General features: G+C 38.5%; 1 long non-coding RNA gene across 1 annotated transcript; it reads left to right on the top strand.

Annotated features, from left to right (window-relative positions):
* The first annotated feature begins 16919 nt into the window (after positions 1 to 16919).
* LOC111918367 (uncharacterized) lies at positions 16920 to 22713 on the top strand. The gene is made up of 10 exons (XR_002859193.3): positions 16920 to 17564; positions 17871 to 18409; positions 18543 to 18596; positions 18693 to 18776; positions 19155 to 19436; positions 21018 to 21068; positions 21288 to 21401; positions 21962 to 22034; positions 22132 to 22292; positions 22359 to 22713. It is a non-coding gene; the product is annotated as an uncharacterized LOC111918367 (long non-coding RNA).
* Positions 22714 to 23195: the final 482 nt, after the last annotated feature.

Here is a 23195-nt window from a genome sequence, read left to right as displayed (position 1 = left end):
CAAAGTCAATCACACAGGCACGCAACATATCTTCTAAGGTTTGGATAGTTCTCTCACTTTGCTCGTCGGTCTGTGGATGGTAGGCTGTACTCATGTCCAGCCTAGTTCCTAGGGAATTTTGTAATGACTGCCAGAACCTCGAAGTCAATCTACTATCTCGGTCCGAGATGATAGATAAAGGAACACCGTGCAGCCTTACAATCTCCCTAATGTAAGTTCTGGTAAGTTTCTCCATCTTATCTGTTTCTTTGATCGGCAGGAAGTGTGCAGACTTGGTCAATCTATTGACGATGACCCATATGGAATCAAGTCCACCCGTCGTCTTGGGCAACATGGTTATGAAGTCCATAGTGATCCACTCCCACTTCCATTCTGGTATCTCCGGTTGTTGTAGAATACCGGAGGGTTTCCGGTATTCGACCTTGACCTTTGCGCAAGTAAGGCATTTACTCACGAAGGTAGCAATATCTTCTTTCATGTTAGGCCACCAGTATAACTTTTTAAGATCCATATACATCTTATCTGAACCCGGGTGGACGGAATAACGTGTGTTGTGAGCTTCCGTCATGACCAAGTCTCTGAAGCCACTGTGTTTCGGTGTCCAGATCCGATCCATGAGGTACAAGGCTTCACCACCCTTGACTTCCAAGTTCTTATCCATTCCTCTAAGGGATTCACCAGCCACGTTTTCAGGTTTCAAAGCGTCGAGCTAAGCCTCCTTTATTTGCGTGGACAAATGTGAATGGATAGTTAGAGTCAAAGATTTGACCCTACGACCAGAATATTCTTTCCGACTTAGGGCGTTCTTTCCGACTTAGGGCGTCGGCTACTACATTGGTTTTACCCGGGTGATAACGAATATCGCACTCATAATCACTGAGTAGCTCGACCCACCGTCGTTGTCTCATGTTGAGCTCTTTTTGGTCGAAAATGTGTTGTAGACTCTTATGGTCTGTAAAGATCGTGCTTTTTGTACCATATAGGTAATGTCGCCAGATCTTCAGAGCAAACACAACTGCTCCTAGTTCAAGATCGTGGGTGGTGTAGTTAACCTCATGTGTCTTCAGTTGTCTCGAGGCATAGGCTATGACTTTACCTCGCTGCATCAGAACACATCCGAGTCCTTGATTTGATGCATCACAATAGACAACGAAGTCCTCTATCCCTTCGGGGAGGGATAGTACCGGTGCGGTGCACAAGGCTCGTTTGAGCGTTTGGAACGCTCTTTCCTGTTTCTCTTCTTAGTCAAAGGCCACGCCTTTCTGGGTCAGGGTTGTAAGAGGTTTTGCTATACGGGAGAAGTTCTGAATGAACCTGCGATAGTAGCCAGCCAGACCTAGAAATTGGCGAATTTATGTAGGTGTCTTCGGTGTTGACCAGTTCTCAATGGCCTTGATTTTGGAGGGGGTCCACGTGTATTCCCTCTTTGCTAACAACATGGCCCAAAAAATTCGACTCGCTGAATCCAAAATTCGCACTTGGAGAACTTCGCGTAGAGCTTCTCCGACCGCAATGTTTCTAAGATTTTACGGAGATGTTGACTATGTTCCTCCTTACTTCAAGAGTAGATGAGTATGTCATCGATGAAGACGATGACGAACTGATCCAAGTAAGGACGACACACCCTATTCATCAGATCCATGAATACCGTGGGCGCGTTAGTTAATCCGAACGACATCACTACAAATTCATAGTGCCCATAATGAGTTCGGAAGGCTGTCTTAGGAACATCCTCCTCTAACACTCGTAGTTGGTGATATCCGGATCGTAGATCTATCTTCGAGAAGTAGTTGGCTCCTTGAAGTTGATCAAATAAATCGTCAATGCGGGGCAAGGGATAACAATTTTTAATGGTAAGTTTGTTGAGTTCTCTATAGTCGATGCACATGCGAAACGATCCATCTTTCTTCTTGACGAACAAGACCGGTGCTCCCCATGGTGAGAAGCTTGGTCGAATGAATCCCTTCTTGAGAAGTTCGTTAAGTTGACTAGAAAGTTCCTGCATCTCGGCCGGTGCCAGACGATAAGGAGATTTGGCTACTGGGGTAGCTCCTGGCACTAAGTCGATTCTGAACTCGACTTGGCGTTGCAGTGGTAAACCAGGATGTTCTTCTGGGAAGATGTTGGGAAAGTCGCGTACTTCTGGGATGTTCTGAATGTCTTTTGTTTCTTGACTTGTATCAACGACGTGCGCGAGGAATGTATGGTACTCCTTTCGCAAGTACCTCTGGGCTTGAATGCATGAAATGATGTGAAGGCTCGTACTACGTTTGCCATCGTAGATAATTAAGGTTTCATTGTTAGGAATGTTAAGACGAACTGCTTTTCCAAAGCACAAGATGTCGGCGCGAAGAAGACTCAACCAATCCATGCCGATGATAACGTCGAAACATTTAATTGGGACAGGCATGAGATATATCTTAAAAGTATGGCCATCTAAAGTTAAAGTACAACCTACGTATATGCAGTTAGTACTCTCTGTTTTCCCATTAGCCATTTCCACCGTGAATGAACTATCCAACGCACATGGTTTTTGTTTAAGCAGGTGTGCAAATTTGTGACTTACGAAACTTTTCTCTGCTCCACTATCGAATAGTATGCAAGCATATGAGTTATCGAGGAGGAATGTACCAGTAACTATCATAGGATCAGTTATTGCTTCCTCATGGCCTAGGTTCATAACTCTTCCTACCCCTCCAGCCATCCCCGCTTTAGGGCAGTTCCTCTTGTAGTGGCCCACTTTGCCGCAGCTGTAGCAATCTTGGCCCATACCGGCGTTAGGAACCTGGGCGGCCTGTGTTGTTGGCGTCCTGTAGACACAGGTTATATGCCCCTTTCTATTGCAGTTAGAGCATTGCATCTCCTTGCAAGGTCCGTGGTGGTGGTAGTTGCACTTGGTGCACTTCGGAAGGGTTCCAGTATATGTTTTTGCTGGTAAGGGGTTCGTAGGGACAACAGGAGTTACTGTGGTAGCATTGATTGCCACAAGTTGTTGTCTCTTGGAGGATTCTTGCAAAGCCCCTCTTTTCCTCTTAGACCACCCCTTCTTGTTGTTGTTGGCCTTTGGTGGTACATGTGCGCGGATTGTTGGGTTCTAAGGTTTCCGGTGATCGATGAGAGATTGTGCCAGTTCCTTGGCGCTATCGAAGGTAATAGGCCTAGAAGCTATCACACTTGACTGGATCTGGGGCGACAGTCCCCATATATATCTCTCTATCTTTTTGCTCTTAAGAGCAACCATATCAGGGCATAGGTTTGCCAGATCACAGAACCTATTTGTGTAGGTCATGATGTCGGATCCAACCATTTGTAGACCCCAGAATTCTTGCTCGAGTTTTTATACTTCGCCTCGAGGACAGTATTCTTTCATCAGCATGTCCTTCAATTTTTCCCAGCTGATGGAATACGCCACCACCAAAGTCAGATAGTTAACATGGCTGTTCCACCATGTTAGTGCTCTATCAGAGAAGGTACAAGCTGAAAACTTGACCTTGTTGCCCTCCTGGCAAGCACAGATTTCAAAGACAGATTCCATCTTTTCAATCCATTGTCTCAACACCATAACACCCCCAGTTCCATTGAAGCTGCGGGGTTTGGCGTTCATGAAGTCCTTGTAGGTGCATTCCCGAGGGTGTCCATGGCTTTCGTCGTGGTTCGAGGGAGGTGCGTCTGTTCCTGATCCACTAGGGGCAGGAGCGTTGATTGCTGACACAGAAGCTGCAACTGCTGCTGTGAAAGCTGCCTGGAACATATTGGCATCAAAAGGATTAGGTGGTTGAAGAGGTTCAGGTGGTGGTGGAGGTGGTGGTATCGGTGCTTCGTTGTTTGGGTTACGCCTGGTATTTCTGCGTGGCGACATCTTTAACTATATGATTAAAAGATGACGACATGGATAAGAATAAATGATTAATGAATGTGTCTCATGGACTAACTCCCCATAGTCCAACAACAAAATGAATAGAATGACTAAATGAAGATGACAGTATTTGGATCATAATTTCCATAAGATTAGATATCTGTCAATAATACTGGAATTACAGATGTAACAAGTTCGGGAAAAATGGCCTAGAGGTAGGCCTTACATCAACCAAGATGGAAAATTTTGACAGAATTAAGACTAGATCAAGACCTAACAGGTCTAGGATTTATAAAGATAGGAAATTAGACTAAAGTTTTTACATAAACTAGGTTATATCCAAAAGATAAGTCGACGAGATTCTATCGGCGACGAGAACTGCTAGCATGAGTTCTTGATCCCGAAAGTAGATGTTCCATGTCCCTCATACGCCTGTCAGCTCTCACTTGCTGAGCTCGAAGTTCCCTAACTTCAGCTTGAGTTTCAGCAAGTTCCCTCTGCAGATTTGCATTGCGGACCAGAGTCCTTTCATGAGCAGACTCTAGTTGGCGAATGTGGACAGTGTTAACGCCAGAGTTGGCTTCAATCCCCACGACCCGGTCAATAGTTGCTTGACCCAGTATCGTGTTTCTGGAAATTCTACGAACCATGATGGGTAGGACCCTGTCAGCAGAGCCTCCTTCAGTGAGGTTGTAGAAACTTCGGTCTCCATTGTAAGGAATGGGCTGACCTTGTTCCTGACTCCATCTAGTCAAGTTAGTGGCCCTTAGTGGTGTGGGTCCTTGAAACACAGGACGGGGGTTCAGGTTTGGGTTTTGAGCAGCTGGGGGTATGTTGTTGACTTCAGGCTCTGAGTCAGAACTATCGGAAAAACCCTCAGCATGGTGATCATCCAAAGGGATTGGGTGATCATCTTCTGGTTCTGCCTCTAGCCAACCAGCATTGCCTTGGTTTGGGAAGTACGGATCGCCGTGGTGAAATCCAGCTATTTAAAATCTACGCGAGAAAAGGGATATAAGAAATAGCTAAATAGACGAACTGACTAAGATAATTACAGTAAGACCAAATACCCCTATGGTATTTCTTTATGGTTGTGTTGGTAAGTTTCTAGACTTGTTGCCACATCACAACCATTCTTGGGCATATGCTAATCACTCCTCGGACCAGCATAGTTGATCAGGCTATGCCATTCCCAAGACTGACCATACATCCCCAGGCGTACTTGTGATATTCAACAATCGTAATCCTTTTGTTCTAGTCATTGTGACACTGATTTTAGTATGAATGCAGGCACGTATACATACTTAAATATTTTATTATTTAAAAGTATAACTCTTAGACAGAGTGTTTTAATCCCTATCTATTTATAGTTAGTATATTTTTTATGGGTTGATATACTTTATTCCTTATAAACAATGCTCTGATACCAATCTGTCACACCCCAAAACCACGAACGGCGGAAACGTTCAGGGGTGGAGGACGTCATGTGCAGTATCACAACAGTGTAAAATAGTAAACAAGCAACAACATCATCCATTGCATTATAAGTAAAGTTTTAATACATGTGTGTTCTTTCATTGTAATAAGACACCAAAAATATACAATCAAAATAAAAGACGAGACTTGTCTGCTCCGTCTTCTCAAAACCTGGCCACCGTACCTGTCTACTGATGACCTGAGAATACAAGTTATTTTGAAAGAGAGTATCAGCTTTAAAGCTGGTGAATTCATAAGTATTTAAGTGTCATTGTCTGGTTTACTAAAAGCTGTTTTAAAAGTCATGTAAACCTTTAAATGAAAATGTTGATGTAAATATGAAAATCCCTTATTTTCTATCAGTTTGAGATGTAGTCTTCTACCAAGACAAGAATGTTTTGTTATGACAATGTAGTCTTCTACCAGGACCCGAATGTTTTGTAAGTAAAATGATAGTTTTTCCTTCTTTTTGACTACTACAAACAGTAACTAGTCTAACTCATTGTTTATGTGAATATATCACAAAATAAAGTAAATAGGAAAATATAACCATGAAAGTATTACCCTTGGGTTACCAGGGTTTACACGACATCGCTGAAGCGAAAGGTATAACCTAATGAACATCTGAAGATTGTTCAATTAACCTCTGTGGCGAACAGTAGGCTCCAGCAGTGGTTAGTCCCGTAACTGACTTTACATCGCTGTAGTCGAAGTAAATAACCTAATGAACATCCGAAGATTGTTCAATTAACCTCTGTAGCGATCGGTAGGTTCCAGGAATGGTTAGTCCCGTAACTGTCTCCTAATATATGTAATAACAACCCAATGAACATCCGAAGATTGTCTAATTAACCTCTGTGGCGAACAGTAGGTTCCAGGAATGGTTAGTCCCGTAACTGTCTCCTAATATATGTAATAACAACCCAATGAACATCCGAAGATTGTCCAATTAACCTCTGTGGCGAACAGTAGGTTCCAGGAATGGTTAGTCCTGTAACTGACTCTACATCGCTATAAGCGAAATAGATAACCTAATGAGCATCTGAAGATTGTCCAATTAACCTCTGTAGCAAACAATAGGTTCCAGGAATGGTTAGTCCCGTAACTGACTCTCGTTGAACTGGGATGGGCTGGAATCATTTACTGAAGGTACTAATAAATCATCTTTACGAATCGAGTTTCAAGTATTCATGTAAGTATACACAGGTAGATGTATCCACGTAAAGGTATTCATGTAATGTGTTCATGTAAGCGTATTCATGTATCATGTAAGCATATGTAAAGGTACTCATGTATCAGGTAATGTACTCGTAAAGACTCATGAATGAACTGACTCTTGTGTGATTCCTTGTAATAGGAATATTGTTTGATATCTTCTAACTATCCCTATGATAGTTAACTGAAAGGTAATTGGTTGTTCAAGTAGGTTTATACACTCTTACTACTCAAGGGTGTGAGAAACTAAATGACAGATGTAAACTATAACATCAATACACATATAATAATATAAGTGTATATGCATAGTTTAGTTCAAGAATGTAAAAATGGTTTTGTAAGACATTTAAGGGTTTTGAACAAATATAAAAGTGACTTGATGTCATTTTGATAAACATTTCAAAAGTAATACATTTGATAACAAAGTATTTTTAAAGATAGAAAACCATTTCATGCATCACATTTTGTAGTATGTGAAATCTGTTGAATGAAAACACAGTTATAAAATACATATATATGATTTAATAACATGTTGTTTTCTACTTGTATTCCCCCCCCCCCCCCATTAAAGCATTTAAAATCATTTAAAACATCGATTAGGGGTATGAACTCACCTGTAGATGGTGATTTGGATGAACTGGACGGTGTAGGATTGTTAGGTCTCAAGTGAGGACTTGTACACACACTATGATCCTAATGAACATATAATCACACATATATGCACTCAATTAGTCTTAATTTACTAATTGATAATGTTAAGACATCCTAGACATAATAAACACTTTATATAAGTGTTTTAAGCCCTAAGGATTGCATCTAAGCTATTGCGGAACAAGGCACTTGTGTTTAGGGTTCCAAAGGACCCCATATATGAGTTTACTCTCCATATACCATCACACATGGAGTTTAAGGTTGTAAACTCTTGAGTTTACGGTCGTAAACTCCAAGACTCAATGTCTTCGGTTGTTTTAAGGTGTTAAATAATCCCTAGAATTATTCCAACTTGGTGGTTAAGTCCTTGGAAGGGTTTAAGGCATAGAAACACTCCTTTGAGGAGTTTACGGCCCTAAGGCCATTTACCTTAGAGTTTGCGGCCGTAAACTCTTAAGGATGGGTGTTTTTGATGCTTTCAAGTCTCTTGCATATGAAGGTTCTAGACTTTTATTCCAAGCATATGAAGGCCTTAGGCACACTTTGGTGCCTTTGTTTGATGTTCACGGCCCAAGAACCTTATTAGGGCCGTGAACTCACTTAAAGGGGTGATTTTGATGTGTTTTAGTCCTTCAATTAAGTGGGAACAATTCTATGTAAATCTCTAGGGCTTTAGGTGCCTTAAAAGCACCCTTTGATCCATTTTATTGGAGTTCACGGTCCAAGATCATCTTGGGCCGTGAACTCCCATGTGTTTGAGTTTCTTGGTTGTTTTCTTGTCCCTAATACACTTCTATATGTGTCCAAGGTAGTAGCTTATCATAAGGGAAGGTCTAGGCTTTGTTTCGGGAGTTTACCGCCCAAGAACACCTTGGGGGTAAACTCCTAAATCTAGTGATTTAGCCATCTAAATCATGTTATAAACACATATTAAGCTTTCTAAAACTACTAGAAAGAGGTACTCACAATTTGGGATAAAAACCTGAGGATCCGTGAGAGAGAAAACGGCTTTTCTCTAGTTGGAAATGCGAATAATGAATGAATTTGGTTCAGAATTCTATTTATAGTCCTGAGATATTTTTGGCAGAAAATATTTTTATTCCTGAAATGATTTCTCATATAACAGAGTGTTGGAATTACATTGTTGCACTAAACCCTAGTGCATCCACTCTCCTGATATCTCCTGAAGTGTAAACCCTGAATTACTCAAACTTACACGAAAAAGTCTGAAAATTAACTGTGACTGCTATAACTTCTATTGAAGTTATATAGTTTGTACATAATGGAAATTTCGGGTTGTCACAGTTTAGTTGCAGGCCACATCACAACTTGCAGAGGTTTGTCGGCTTTTGGATCAATGATATCAGGATGCTCCAACATAACGAACTCAGCAGTTTTCATGGCAGGAAACCCCTTTTTAACCTGATCTTCAAGAAAATGCTTGAACTAGGTCGCCTGTGGATTGCTTGTGAGATTGGAAAAAGGAGCGCGTGACAATTCTGTCAAATCTACCCTAGTCCATGAGTTAAAATCATGACTATCTCTGTAAAGCTCAGAGTTTCCACTCTTTCTTAGCACAATCCACATCTTGAGAGGATCATGAAATCCCCAAGAAACAATTCCCGATCTATCGCCGAATGTATCTCTAAATCAAACAACCTCAAGATCAGTCACGGTAATCTCAGGTTCATCCCAAGAAGCATTCTGGGTAGGGTTCCTTTTAAACAGCAGTTGTCCCTTCTTAGCTGCTTCTTCCTGAGCGTCACGTATCATTGCTGAGACATGAGGGGCTTGGGGTGGCTCATTCTCAACGTGATCAACATCTCCTGATGTCTAACTAGTTGGCATGGTAACAGGAAAGGCTTGAACATGAAGATTGATTTTGTATTCATCAGCAGACGTTTTATATTTATCACCAAGGTCTTCCACAAGTTTCTTCTTTAGCTCAAAATAGCTTGAAGTCAAAAGATTGAAATGATCTTGAAGATCAGAAATCTGCTTTGACTTTAATGCTTTGTCCTTAAGAAGATCAGCTACTTGCAAACCGAGCCTTGAATTGTCAGATTGAAGTTCAGATACTTGAACATTAAGCTTTGTATTTTCAACTTGAAGATCCGAAACACGGATTTCAAGCTCAATGTTCTTCTGACTAAGCACCGATATCTCCTTCTGTAGCCCAGGGATAGTGTCTCCTCTAGAACTATCGTCCCCAATAGAAATACCTTTACCGCGAGGGGGAGGCATCAAAAATTGCTCCTCAGCCAAGAGCCTGGCTAATCTCACAGAAGCATCATCGTCATCAGATCGAGGAGGAGAGAAACCTGGTGGAAAAGAAGATCCACCAACTTCAAAAGTGGTGTTAGGTCCCACAGCAAAAAGCTTGGTTGTAGTAAGACTAGGAGTAGTGGTAGGTGGTACTGGAAGGCCACTAACAAGATCTGCAATTAAATCACTTTGCCTTGGATCCCTTCTTCTTTTCTTCAATGGGGGTTGACCGGTCTGTGTTGATGTAAGATCACTCATGAATGGCTCTATAGTAGGAGAAGCATAAACAAGAGGAGGAAGTCCTATAACCGTCTCCATAGGAGTGGAAGTATTCGCCATTTGGTTTGTGGTAGTAAGTGCAGTTTCAAGAACTTCATCAGGCTCCCTTGTCTCTGTCACTGGAGGAACGACTTCATCAACATTGCTGAAAATCGTGTCAAGGTTCTCGTTCGTAACAAAATTAGCACTACTTGCAAGAGATGCAGCAATATAATCATGATCAAATCCGGTAAGATCAAGATCATCAAAAGAATCATGTTTATCTCCCTTAACCTCCATCTCAGTTGCCACAGTCCTTTCAACATAGTCACTTTGAACATTAGCATGGATCAACTCATGTTCTTCCGCCACATTATCTTCAGGAGTCGGAGTCTCTTCTTCTTCTTCTCTATTCTCATCGTCAGATACGGTAATAACATTGTCATTTGCAGATGATTTCTCAGAAGATGCAGGCTCATAAGACGCCTTGTCAGAGGACCCATAAGATTCTGAGGACTCATTCAGTTCGGCGAACTTTCCAAACTTCTCTAGAGGATACTTTCCTTGAAAAATAACTTTTCCTCTCCGGTTTTGCTTGATGAGCCCTACAGTGTGACGACCCAATGATTTCATATCAAAAGTATCGCCTTCCTTTATCATATCGGGAAACTGAGTGTTGATAAACAATTGAACGAACCTAGGATACAATAAGAAAGTATCCCAGGTTGAAGCCCTGATGTTTACCCTACACTCATCCAAGATAAATCTAGAAAAGTTGAATTTCACTCCGGCAACAAGAGAAACAATCGCTCCAGTATTCCTCATTGAGATTTCATCGGCTCCTGATCTTCTTCCTGAAATGCAGCTAACAAACACATGCGCCAAAAATCTCCAATACAGAGGTAAGAGCTTTTTTAAAGTAGGAGGTGAAGTGCATGCATATCCCATCCTCCTTAGAATTCTCTGAGCATCCTCAATCCCAATCTCCGTGGGGAAATTAGGTTGATCGTCAACCAGCAACGTATCTTTGATAAAGCCCTCAGTGATCACTATCTCACGTCCTTTTACAGTAGCTTTAATAACAACAACTCCAGCATCATCCATTTCCATTTTGGCAGTCGCCCAAAACTCTCTGATCAAATTTTGGTAGACGACTAGATTCACAGTGATGGCTGATGAGAGACAGCATTCCCTGATTCTGTGGATCATCGACTTGAGGTCCGAGTGAACAGTTGGATGATCCGCCAAGACAATAGCCAGATTATGCATGTCCACAAATTTGAGGTTCGCTATTGATCTGCACTAACCATACCAAGTAAGACAGAAAGAACCAAACAAACAACAAAAATTTTAGACAATTTAATTTTGATCCCAACAATAACATAACAATTTTAAAATTAGGTCAAAATCAATTTTCTTAGTCAACACTGGAGTTTGCAGTCAACAGGGAGTTTGCGGTCAACAGGGGTTTACGGTTGTAAACCCCTTGCCAGTAAAGCATCGACCATCTACAGAGTTTACGGTCGCAAGCAGTTTACGGTCGTAAGCTTGGGCCGCAAACTCCGACGACTGTTCTTTCTCGATTTCTGCCTCAAAAACGCGGTGAATCATGCAATAAGATACATATTCCTAATCCAAAACTCATTACCTTCAAGACTATCGGATTAGATTTGCAAGATTTGACGATTTTTTTTTTAAGAGAGAGAGAGAGAGAGAGAGAGAGAGAGAGAGGGTGGAGAGGAGTTTGCGGCCGGAATCAGAAAACTGATGGAGATTCCGGCGGTAAACTCCTATTTATACCCATTTCACCTTTACCTGATAGCCACTCAGTAGAAGACAGTCTCCAACATAGTCCAAAATATATTTTTTTTAAATTTAAAAATCTTTCGAGGATTAATATTAAAACTAAAATTAAAAATAAAATAAATAAAATAAAATTAACTTTACAAAAATTAAAAATTAAAATAAAACAATTTTATTTTAGCAGTTAACAAAATAAAAATAAAAAATAAAAACAAAATTAAAATTAAATTTACTCCGATTATAATATACAACTTAAAAATTAATTATCTGGGGAAAATTTGTGATGCTGGGATCATAGTTGTTGGACAGCCTTATTCCACTTGTCGGTACCTTTATTTTCATGTCTTCGTCTGATCGATCGCCAGTATTATGGTCCACTTAAACACGAAAAGTTTGTGACAATTTTAGGACAACTTACCAATGACATGACACATTCATATAAATGATTATAATTTTGTTATCATGATTGGCCCTAATTCTTAAATAAAATTTTCTTATGACCATTTAACTGACTACAACCAGGGATATTGTTGTCCACCTAAATTGAGCAGCGAGATCTACAGACAACCTGTATGTGTTCAATTTTAGTTATACTAGAATGTGTTTCCCGCTTCCTGGCATGCCCCAGCCATCAAGGACTTCCAAAATACTCCTTACACTGGGTAAGCAGACAATTATTAAAAGAGAAGATCGATTTAGAATGCATATGTTGTACATCCAGGTCGGATCTCTTCCAATCACGCAAAGGAAGAAACATATGACTAACTGAAGTTTTAGAGGGATTGAGAAGAGAATGGTGCATATACTGTGTGCCAGGTCGGATTTTGAGTCACGCAGAGGAGACAATATATGGCTAACAGATAAAAAGAATTGCATAGATAGAAGATGCAGAGAAATAGAGTTGCATATGTTACAGTCCAGGTTGGATCTTCCGATCACGCAGAGGAGGAAACATATGACTAACAGACAGAAAGAAAGAAAATAACCTTCTACAGACCAAGTTTATCGGAATTCTCCAGTCACCCCATCCAACCAGAATTAAGGACAAAATCCGCACATCGAGGAAAAGTGAATCCACAGTTCTAGATACAGGTTAATTAGTGTGACCGATAGATTCCCACGTATATCTCCTTGTTCAACCTATCCGAGCGTCGTGATGTCAGGCTAAACGGATCTAATTAGGTCAAAGTTTGTCAAGTCCTTAAATTCATTAGATTCAACTTTCCCTAGTCAAGTCCGTTTAAAAAACCTTCGTGCCTACCAGCGCATCGAGTACAGAGCGTAGACGATTCAATTTCGGTACGTTACGCAGATTCAGATTGCCTTTTATCACTTGCTAATTTCATTTCCCAGTACAACACCTGCAAACAAGACTAACAGCAACATTTCTAATTTTCCAAATTTTTAATGTTTTTGGATTTTTCTGATTTTTTATTGTTTTTGGATTTTTTTTTTATTTCTCCCCCTAAATTTGTGCATGGGAGAGAATTAAATAAAATAAAATAAAATAAAATAAAAATAACATGCGCAAATTTAATCTATCCTAAAAAATAATAAAAAATAAAAAAATAAAAATAAAGATTGAAGAATTAAGAAAAAGAAAAAATAAAAAGAAACTTAATCCTCAAAACGAATCATTTTCAGAAAACCCACAAGCACATCGAAGCGAGCTTTGTTGAATGGTTTTGTGAACAGATCCGCCACATTATTAGCAGTAGGGACCTGTTCCAGTCGGATTAGTGAACGCTGATAACAGTCTCTGATAAAGTGAATTTTAATGTCGATGTGCTTGGTTTTAGAGTGTTGGACTGGATTTTTGGCAATTTAAATAGCGGCCTCATTATCATAGTAAATAGGGGTTTCTAAATAATTCAAACCGTAATCCAACAGCTGATGTTGGATCCAGATGACTTGAGAACAGCAGGCCGATGCAACAACATATTCCGCCTCCGCTGTGGAAGTTGAGACAGTGTGTTGCTTCTTGCATTGCCACGAAACTAGTCTGTCACATAGGTATTGACATCCTACTGAAGTTGATTTCATGTCAAGCTCACAGCCTCCATAATTACTGTCAGCAAAAGCATAAAGATCAAATTCAGAATTCTTCGGATACCAAAGACCCAATTTGGGCTCCCTTTGATATACCGAAAAATTCTTTTGACAACAATAAGATGTGAAAGTTTAGGATTAGCCTGATAATGTGCGCATTGACAACTGCAAACATGATGTCAGGTCGGCATGCAGTAAAATACATCAGCAATTTGATCATCGATCAATAGTGGGTCTGATCTACGGATTCGTCGTCAGGATCTGGAGTCAGAAGAGGTCGTTCAACCATTGGTGTTGAAGCAGATTTAGCGTCGTGAAACCCGAACTTCTCAAGAATATCCTCCACATACTTGGCTTGATGTAGCAGGATTCTGGTTGAATTCTATTTAACCTAAAGCCCCAAAGACATGGTCATTTCTCCCAACGAACTCATTTCGAACCGCTTCTTTATTACACCTTCGAATTCTTTGCAGAGCTGCGGACTAGTCGACCTAAAGATAATGTCGTCAACATAGATTTGCACAAGAATTTGATCATTGTCGACATGCTTGATAAACAAAGTCTGATCGAGTAGTACCACAAGAGTAACCTTGCTCGAGTAAATGCTTTGTTAGAGTTGCATACCACACTCGAGGAGCTTGATGTAACCCATACAATGCCTTGTCCAACTTGTAGACATGATTAGGAAATTTTGAGTCAACGAACCCAGGAGGTTGATCAACGTAGATTTCTTCCTTCACCTTGCCATATAAGAAGGCAGTCTTGACGTCCATTTGATACACAGTAAAGTTCATGTAAGAAGCATATGCTATGAAGATGCGTATGGCCTCCAGGCGAGCTACTGGAGCATAAACTTCAGTGTAATCAAGACCCTCGACTTGTCGAAACCCGCGAACTACCAATCGAGATTTATTTTGCACTATAACCCCTGAATCGTCCTACTTATTGCGATAAACCCATCTTGTGTCAAGAGACTTCTTTCCCTTTGGTAACTTAACTAACTTCCAAACACCGAGTTTTTCAAATTGATGCAGTTCCTCATGCATTGCATCTACCCAGCTGGGCTCATTCAGATCCATTTCAACATTCTTGGGCTCTATTTGAGAGATAAAGCAAGAGTAGAGACAAGCATTAACATCTCCACTCTGACTTCTTGTTTTAACACCGTCCCCCAACTGACCAATGATGTTGTCGATCGGATGATCGCGTTGAATTCTTGAAGGCATCTCTTGGTTGATGTCATTGAGAAAGACAGGAAGAGTGTGAATGTTGATACCTCCTTCATTTGTTGATTGAGCCGCTCCAGAAGGCTCTGCTACAAACTCATTTGAGATAAGTTCAGGAAAGAGTAGTTCCATAAAGGTTGAGGAAGCTATGGAAGCGTCATTAGACATGAATTCTCTTTCCGTAGGAGCAGATGGCGTAGCTTCAACATCAGAAGTATCATTTTGACTATCATGTTGTACAGATGACTCCCCCTCTGGTATAGCAGAGGACTCCCCCTCAGGTATAGCAGAGGATTCCCCTTCAGACGAAACCGGGGACTTCCCCTTGGATGAAGAAGAGGATGCAGATGGAGGTCTGTAGACAACTTCTTCGTCTTCATCTTCAGAAGTCTTCTTCGAACCAGAAACAGATCCAGACGAGCCACTCGACGACACATTTATTGATTTGAACAGCGACGTGTAATCAAACAGCCAATCCGGACCCACTCTAGCATCCGTCTCATTTTCTTCCATCCAATGCACGTCATAGGATTCCAAAATTTGTTTTGTCTTCTTATTGTAGACTCTATAAGTAGTGCGAGCAGCATACCCTACGAAGTAACAATCATCGGCCTTGGCATTTAACTTCGGGTTGCTATCTAAGTGAAGAAGGGTGCAAGGACAACCAAATACACGGAAATGACTGACTGATGGCTTGTGATTATATAAAATTTCATACGGTGTCTTCATCTGAGCTTTGTTGATTAACACGCGATTCTGAACATAGCAGGCAGTGTTTATTGCCTCGACCCAAAAGAAGACTGGTAGCTTTGAATCACACAGCATCGTCCTTGCAGCGTCTTTCAACGTTATGTTTCTCCTTTCAGCAACACCATTTTGTTGGGGTGTGTGAGCAGAGTTGTATTTACGCATGATACCCTTTTCTGCACAAAAGTGATCGAGTACAGAATTCTTGAACTCTGTTCCGTTGTTGGTACGAAGCGCCTTCACTCGATTGTTAGTTTGGTTCTCAATTAATACAATGAATTTCTTAATCAAATCAGCAACTCCAGCTTTGTTGGATAGAAAGAAAACCCACATAAATCAAGAGAAATCATCAATCACAACCAGGCAGTAGGAATTTTTGTTGATGCTGAGAACATTTACTGGTCCAAACAAATCCATATGTAGCAACTGAAGCACCTTGCTAATTGAGTTGACCTGTTTTGGTAGGTGTGGTTTTCTATGATGCTTTCCTTGTGCACATGACACACATTTTTTGAACATAATGAAGTATTTGACAGGCAATCCACAGAACATCTCATTTTCACAAGACGATTCAAGTTCTTGGCATTCGCATGACCTAGTCTTCTGTGCCACAGCATTGCAATTTGTTTGGAGATCTTGGAGAAAATGCACGTAACTTGTTCTGGAAGATTGCTATTCATATCAATTATATAGGCATTCCCATCCCTTTTAGATTTTACGAGAATCCACACTTCTGGGATGACGAAGCCTGGCTTGAGAATCATGCATTCCTTGTCAGTGAAATGCGTAGAATAGCCCTTGTCACAGATCTGAGATACACTTAATAGACTATGCTTCAATTCGGGAGCAAAATTAACATTCTCGAAACTTAAAACACCGTTTGTGACAGTTCCTCTTTGAGTGATCTTGCCACCTTCTCCACCCGCAAAGGAGATGAATCCCCCATTAAATGATTGAATGTTGTGCAGTTGGGCGATATCTCCCGTCATATGCCGAGAAAAGCCGCTGTCGACGAACCAGGGTCTGGCGACATTCCCCCGCAACTGTCCCTGCAAAATGTCACTACTAGAAAAAAGCCCTTTAATGACGTGCAAACAATGACACGCGCTGATAGACGATACGCATTTATGCGTGCCCTAAAAAATAATGTCAGTTTTGCAAAATATGAAGGATAGAGGGCATCACATTTGTGCGTGCCCTAAAATTAGTGTCATAAAAGAAAAAAAAATGCGGAGGGCACCTTTCATAGAACGTGTGTCATCTAAGAGTGTCGCTTTATAATTTTTTAATGAAACACGCGTTTTAAGCAGGATTTCACCTGCCTATATTGGATCCGAAAAATTAAACCCCCCGCCTCTTCCGATTAGCAAGAAAAAGCCCTAGGGCGTTGGTCGTCATAGCAGCATCGCACCACCATCCAACCTCCGATCTCGCACGGCCAACTGTCTCCGACCATCTTCTCCAACCATTTGGGAGAAGTTGTTTCCAAACGTTTCAATATTTCATTACGTTTGACCAGCTTCTAAACCAATTTTCCCTTCCATCTTACGAAGACATCCTATTTTTCTTCTTCAGCGATTCCCCACTTCTCCTCTAATTACTTTCTCGGCTTCTCCCCTGACTTACAACAAGAAAACCCTAGTTCTTTCCTTTAACTCGTCTTCGCAAAATCAAGCGCATACAACCATCATCTATGAGAGTACGTTTGTCTTCTTCCTCTTACAATCGCTAAGCCCTAACACCGAAAATTGAAAGTCAATTGACCCTCCGTTCGAAGGAAAAAGTAAGAATTTTCCTTTATTTATTCCATTCCGTTACTTTGACCTCATATTCTTCTGTTCTTCGTCTTTTTTCTTCAAAATTATCAACTCTAGCCCTATACTGTGTTTTCTTTAAATGGAGAACCATTCAATTTAGGGCTTGATTGCAATTTTCTCCACGAAGCCCTTCTTCAGTAGTCAGCTTTTTCATCTTTTTCTGAAGGACCAATGCCCTTCTTTAGTGATTTCAGGATCCATGTAAGTATCAATGTTGAATTCATCTTTTTCCGATTGCTTTTCCATCTCAGAATGAAAATAGGTCTGGAACTTTACATCATCTGTGATTTTAAGGGATGAACTTTCTTTTAAAGACCTTGCAAATTCCTTCTCGTTTTTTGATTTTCCACTTAGAACTAATACAACAGGTCGTTGGGACTCCATGTTTGCTATAAAAAAGCACGATCCAGTTAGTATACACATATCATAAACACTAGATTCTGCAATCTTAGATGATAGTGATACTTCAATTGTAATACTTAAATTGGTATGTTTAAGAATTTGTAGGTCCCATATGAAGGAACAATGTTTGATCTGTTAAGGTCGGATCCAGATGATAGATGCGGGTAGGGGTTCTCTCCACATGGGGCTGGATACACATTCAGACAAGACATTGCGTCTCACTTCAACTATACAAATGGGCTTACTCTCATCTCCAGAGCTCACCAGCTTTTCATGGAGGGTTTCAACTGGTGTCATGTATATTTACTTAATTAACCCTCCATCCCTCTATCCCTCTTTAATGATAATTATTAGGCTTATTAATAATTTTCTGATTGATATTAGGACAAGAATGTGGTGACAGTGTTTAGTGCACCAAACTACTACATGACAGTGTTAATATCAGTTTCCCTGTTCTTTTTTATACTTGATGCACCTTTGATGTATCAAGTTGCCTATGTTTTCCTTGTCATATCTAATTTTTGGAAGAGTATGAAACGAGGAATGGGCATGGTTATGTTCTTTATGCACAGTGCTTCTTACTTCAAAAACAGAGTTGGATCAGTATTGGGGGGAGTCGCAAGTCATGGGGCCCCAACAACACGGTGCTTCTTACTTCAAATATGGCTTTACATTATCAACAAACCAATTTTGACTCCTTCCTTTTCAAATATGGTTGTTCTTTTTAGTTATTTTAACAATATTTTGTGACCAATTATTATTTTTGAATGTTGACAGTATGACCTCATTGGCAAGCTGCGTTCTATTAAGCATTATCTTATTCTGGATCAGGTTAAATTTTGATTGTTGTGTTTTTGTAGTTTAAATTTTTTGAATTGTAATTTGTAATTAAATTTGATATTTGATTTGGTTGAGTTACAAATACAGGGTGATTTCTTGGTTCATTTTACGGATATTGCACTTGATGAACTTGATAAAGCACCAAATGAGATCTCTGTTGAGAAGCTTCAGGTCTTTCTCCATTTAACTCGTATTATCTTACTCAAAAAAACCAGAGTATATTATGGGTAATTATTGTGAATACACCACTGATACTTTATTCTTTCCAATCAAACAATAATAGTTAAGACATTTTTCCAAATTAACCATTCTAATTCTCCAAATTAACTATGTTTGACCTATTATATCAGGTCAAAATGGTTAAATTGGAAATATGTCTGAAACTTTAATGGTTTTTTTTATTGGAAAAAAATAAAGTAGAAATGGTTAGTTAAACTGCAAAATTGCCCAAAATGTAATGTTGTTTCTGTAGTTTACCCTTATGTGTATCATCCATATTTATGGCTAGGGATAAAATTTATGTTTTAATTATTTGAGTTTAATTTTCAGTCTTTGTTGGATCTTGCACTACGTTCAACAGCGGCTGCAGCAGATCCTTTGCATGAGGATGTCACATGTTCTGTGGCCAGTTTCATTTATTCCCATTACAACATAACAATCTACTTCCATGCAAAATGACAAATTTGGACTCATCTTCTTCATCTATGTGGGGATTTGTGCAGTTAAGTGAGAAGTTGGATCCTGAAACTATGAATTTGATTGGAGAGGAGTTTATGATGGAGGGACTTCTTCTATCTAATTCCACTACTTCTACTACTTCAATAATAACTGGTGAGGAGGTGCAATCAATCCATGAAACTTCTATCACTTCATAAACATTATCCTCATGGAAGGAATTGACACAAAAACTTGTCAACACTATTCTTGAGGTCACAGTAACACACCAAATTCTATTTTGATGTCATCTATATCTTTAGAAAATTTATTATCAGAATTCTAGCTATATAAAAGTAAAAACAATAGGTACACATTTAAAGAAAACAAGGTGCAATAAAATAGTATAATAATCAGCAAACAAATTAAACAGTCGAGTTTAAGAAGATACATTTTTGTTGGTTGGTGATATGTATGTATATAGTTAAGGAGGGAGAATATGATTATGAAAGAAGAGTGCCAAGTGATTAGGGAGGAGAACAAGATAATGAGGCAAGTCAGGAAGAGGATCAATGCCAAATTAACACAAAATAAGAAGCTTTATTTTGTCCTGGGGATTGGCTTTGGTGTTTTAGCTTCTACCTGTTTCTCTATTGTGATTCTAGTCTCCTCTTGAAATTCATTCATGTTACATAGTCAAGAAATGTGTTTGCTATTAAGGTACTCTCAAATTTTTATGAAATTTTATAAATAATAAAGCATTCTTGTTTTTTTTAATTGTATTCCAACTGTGGTGTAATTAGAAAGATAACATTCTAAAATAGTCAAAAGGTTGACCAACTATTTATACACGCCTGTTTAAATTTGATCTCTATTTGCACAAGAAGCTTTGCTTTCTAATAGGACATATCCTACTACGCACTTCATATCTACATTAAACATGTGTTATGCAATTTTTTCCTTTAATAAAACTATTCAAATATTTGATTTTAACTAGCATCCCTTTGTTTACCAACCTAACATAAAAATATTAGAGGTTTTTTGAAATTTGGTTTTTTTCCTTTATGTTTTTTTTCAAATTACTCATTAAATAGCTACCCAAAACAGCACCAACTGGGGTTAAATTTCTTGAGTAATTTATGGTTGGGAGCATCACCAAGACTGAAAATTGGATTAACTACTTGTTGAATGTCATGATTAATTTATTCATTTATAATATTTTTAACATCACTTTTTATCTCAATGAAGATTTGAGTGCAGTATGTTGTGCCTTCCTTATGCATCTCATTGATCCAAAAGAACAATTAGAAAGTTCACAAATCTTCCATGCTTTGCATCACATTAACTTCAGTCTTGGTCATCTATATCTGATATCGATCATTGATTTTATTAGTTTATTGAATATTATAGAACAAATGGCTTTCTATAATAACTTATTTGCCTTCTAAAAGTTGATAACCACTTATATTCCCCTGTTTAACTGCAAAACCATTCATTTGTACTACAAGTTTATATATGTATGAATACACTTTTATGTATTAAATTTTTTTTAGGAAAAGAAGAAGTATACATTAACTTTTGAAATCTAATTCTTTAATGTGGAATGATTTCTAGAGGCCACTTAAACTGTCCACTCAACATGCAACTATTCACTTTGTTGATTCTTCCACTCAACATGCAAATATTCACTTTGTGAATGATGGTTTACCTCTTCATACAGTCAAAGAAAGAATATCTAACAAGCGTTCTACCTTGCAGATTTCTTCCTTGAGCTGGATGGGCACAACAGCTGCTGATGTGACTTAGTAGGTACTTTAGCTTTAATTTTCTCACTTCTAAAACATATGCATTCCAACTTGTTTTTGTGATAATTATGAGTGATGCATATTATAAGGTGCAATGAGAAAAAAGAAATAGAGTAGTCTTTTGCTTATGGGAATATTTGTTCATATATTTAATTCTCCATATCTGGCTTTAAACTTTAATGAAGTTGTGATTGTCTGACATGTATTTTCTTCCTTTCTGTAGGGTTAATGGTGTTACTGTCACCTTCCTCTAGGATCTTCTTAAGTACTTACATCGTAAAAATTAGAAATCATCTTTTATCTTTCTTCTTAAAGGAATCCAATGTCTTATCATCAGGTATGTATGCTTTAATGTATGTATAATATTTTATTTTATGTTTTATGCCCTTATATACATCTTCCTTTTTTTAACAATTTTTTTGTCCAAATTGTACTACATACGGTTTTTTGGTAAAAATAATAGTGATTTTAATATATATATATATATATATATATATATATATATATATATATATATATATATATATATATATATATATATATATTGTCCAAAATGCCCCTGCATACTGTTTCTTTGATAAAAAAAATTATGATTTTAACAGTTTTGACCAAACTGCCCCTAGATTATTATTATTTTTTAAAATAGTGATTTTAAGAGTTTTTTTTACGAAATTACCCCTGCATACTGTTTTTTTGATAAAAAAAATAATGAGTTTAATAATTTTGACCAAACTGCCCCTACATATTGTTTATTTGGTTAAAAAGAAGAGATTTTAAGAGTTTTTTTTTATGAAAACTACCCCTACATACTGTTTAGCATTAGTGTGATAAATTTGTTTCATATACAACTTACTAGATTGTGATAATGCCATTTGCTTATACTATTTTATGTACCAGGGCTCTCACAATAAGAGAAATGCATGAAAAGTTTCAAATGGTGGTTGTCCGACATACCGGCCATGCGATCGAGGTGACAATTTGGTCTTTTCAAAAAGCTCTTTTTTATGATAAATTTACACACACCCAACATTTATAACCATTTTTATACTCTTGAATAATATTTACAGGAGGATATTCCTGATGAGTATGGAGGTCATGCAGAAGTTAGATCACAATCTTGTGTCAACTACACAAATGTTGGTGAAATCACATGAACAGATCATCTACACAAATGTTGCTCTAGATCCGTATTCTTCAGATGGGCATGATGGTATTGTCAGAGAAGATGGTAAGTGTTCCTTTTTTGACTTTTTACATTTTTTCCCTCATTTTTCATGTGTGTTACATTTCATAGGAGTCATAATGAATGATGGGATTGTGCATCAGTTGTGTAAACAAGCTGTTTCACAGGTATTTACCATTTCAACTTATGACTTTTGACTTCAAGGGTGTTGATATTCTCACAAGGTTGACTTTAAGAAGATTATGAGTGATAACTGGGTGGAGCCTCCACAAGTATCATATGGAAACAAAAGAAGCATACCAATAAGAAGTAGAAACAAGAAGGTGTTCCTTAATAGCAATGTACTATTAGCTTATATAGTTAGAGAAAACCTCTTAATAACAATGTACAATTAGATCCCCTTAATATCAATGTATTACAATTTTTTGACATGATGTTATTGGATGATATTGATAGTTTTGGTATATATTTGTTTACATATTTTTGTATTATGTGTGAATGAGTATTGTAAAGACGCGTCGTAAATGCATATCGTAAATGGTTACTGTGACATCCCCATTTTCACGGCCAAAAAGACCGATTTGTTTATGCTTTGTTTTATAAATCAGAGTGATCGTTTAAAGAAAACGGTTGCGGAATTTGTTCCCAAAATAAAATATGATAACCATTTATCAAAACGTTTCTCAAAGAGAATGTATTTTCATTAAATAATAAAACCTCGGGATGTCATGTTCCGATACAGACCAAAAGCATAAACAATAATAAATAGACCTTACAACAGTTATTCATAACTACTGGCCTATAATCCAAAATCTCTCGTCAAGTCCACCAACTTATACTCTTGTGCCATTACCTGTAATGCAAAGAAAACTGAGTGGGTCAGGCTTGGGAGCCTGGTGAGCATATAGGGTTTTCAACCCACAATAATACAATTATTATATTCAACCA

Source organism: Lactuca sativa, chromosome 8 (assembly GCF_002870075.4).
Source record: "Lactuca sativa cultivar Salinas chromosome 8, Lsat_Salinas_v11, whole genome shotgun sequence".
Lineage (NCBI taxonomy): Eukaryota > Viridiplantae > Streptophyta > Magnoliopsida > Asterales > Asteraceae > Lactuca > Lactuca sativa.
This window is presented reverse-complemented; position numbering and strand designations above follow the sequence as displayed.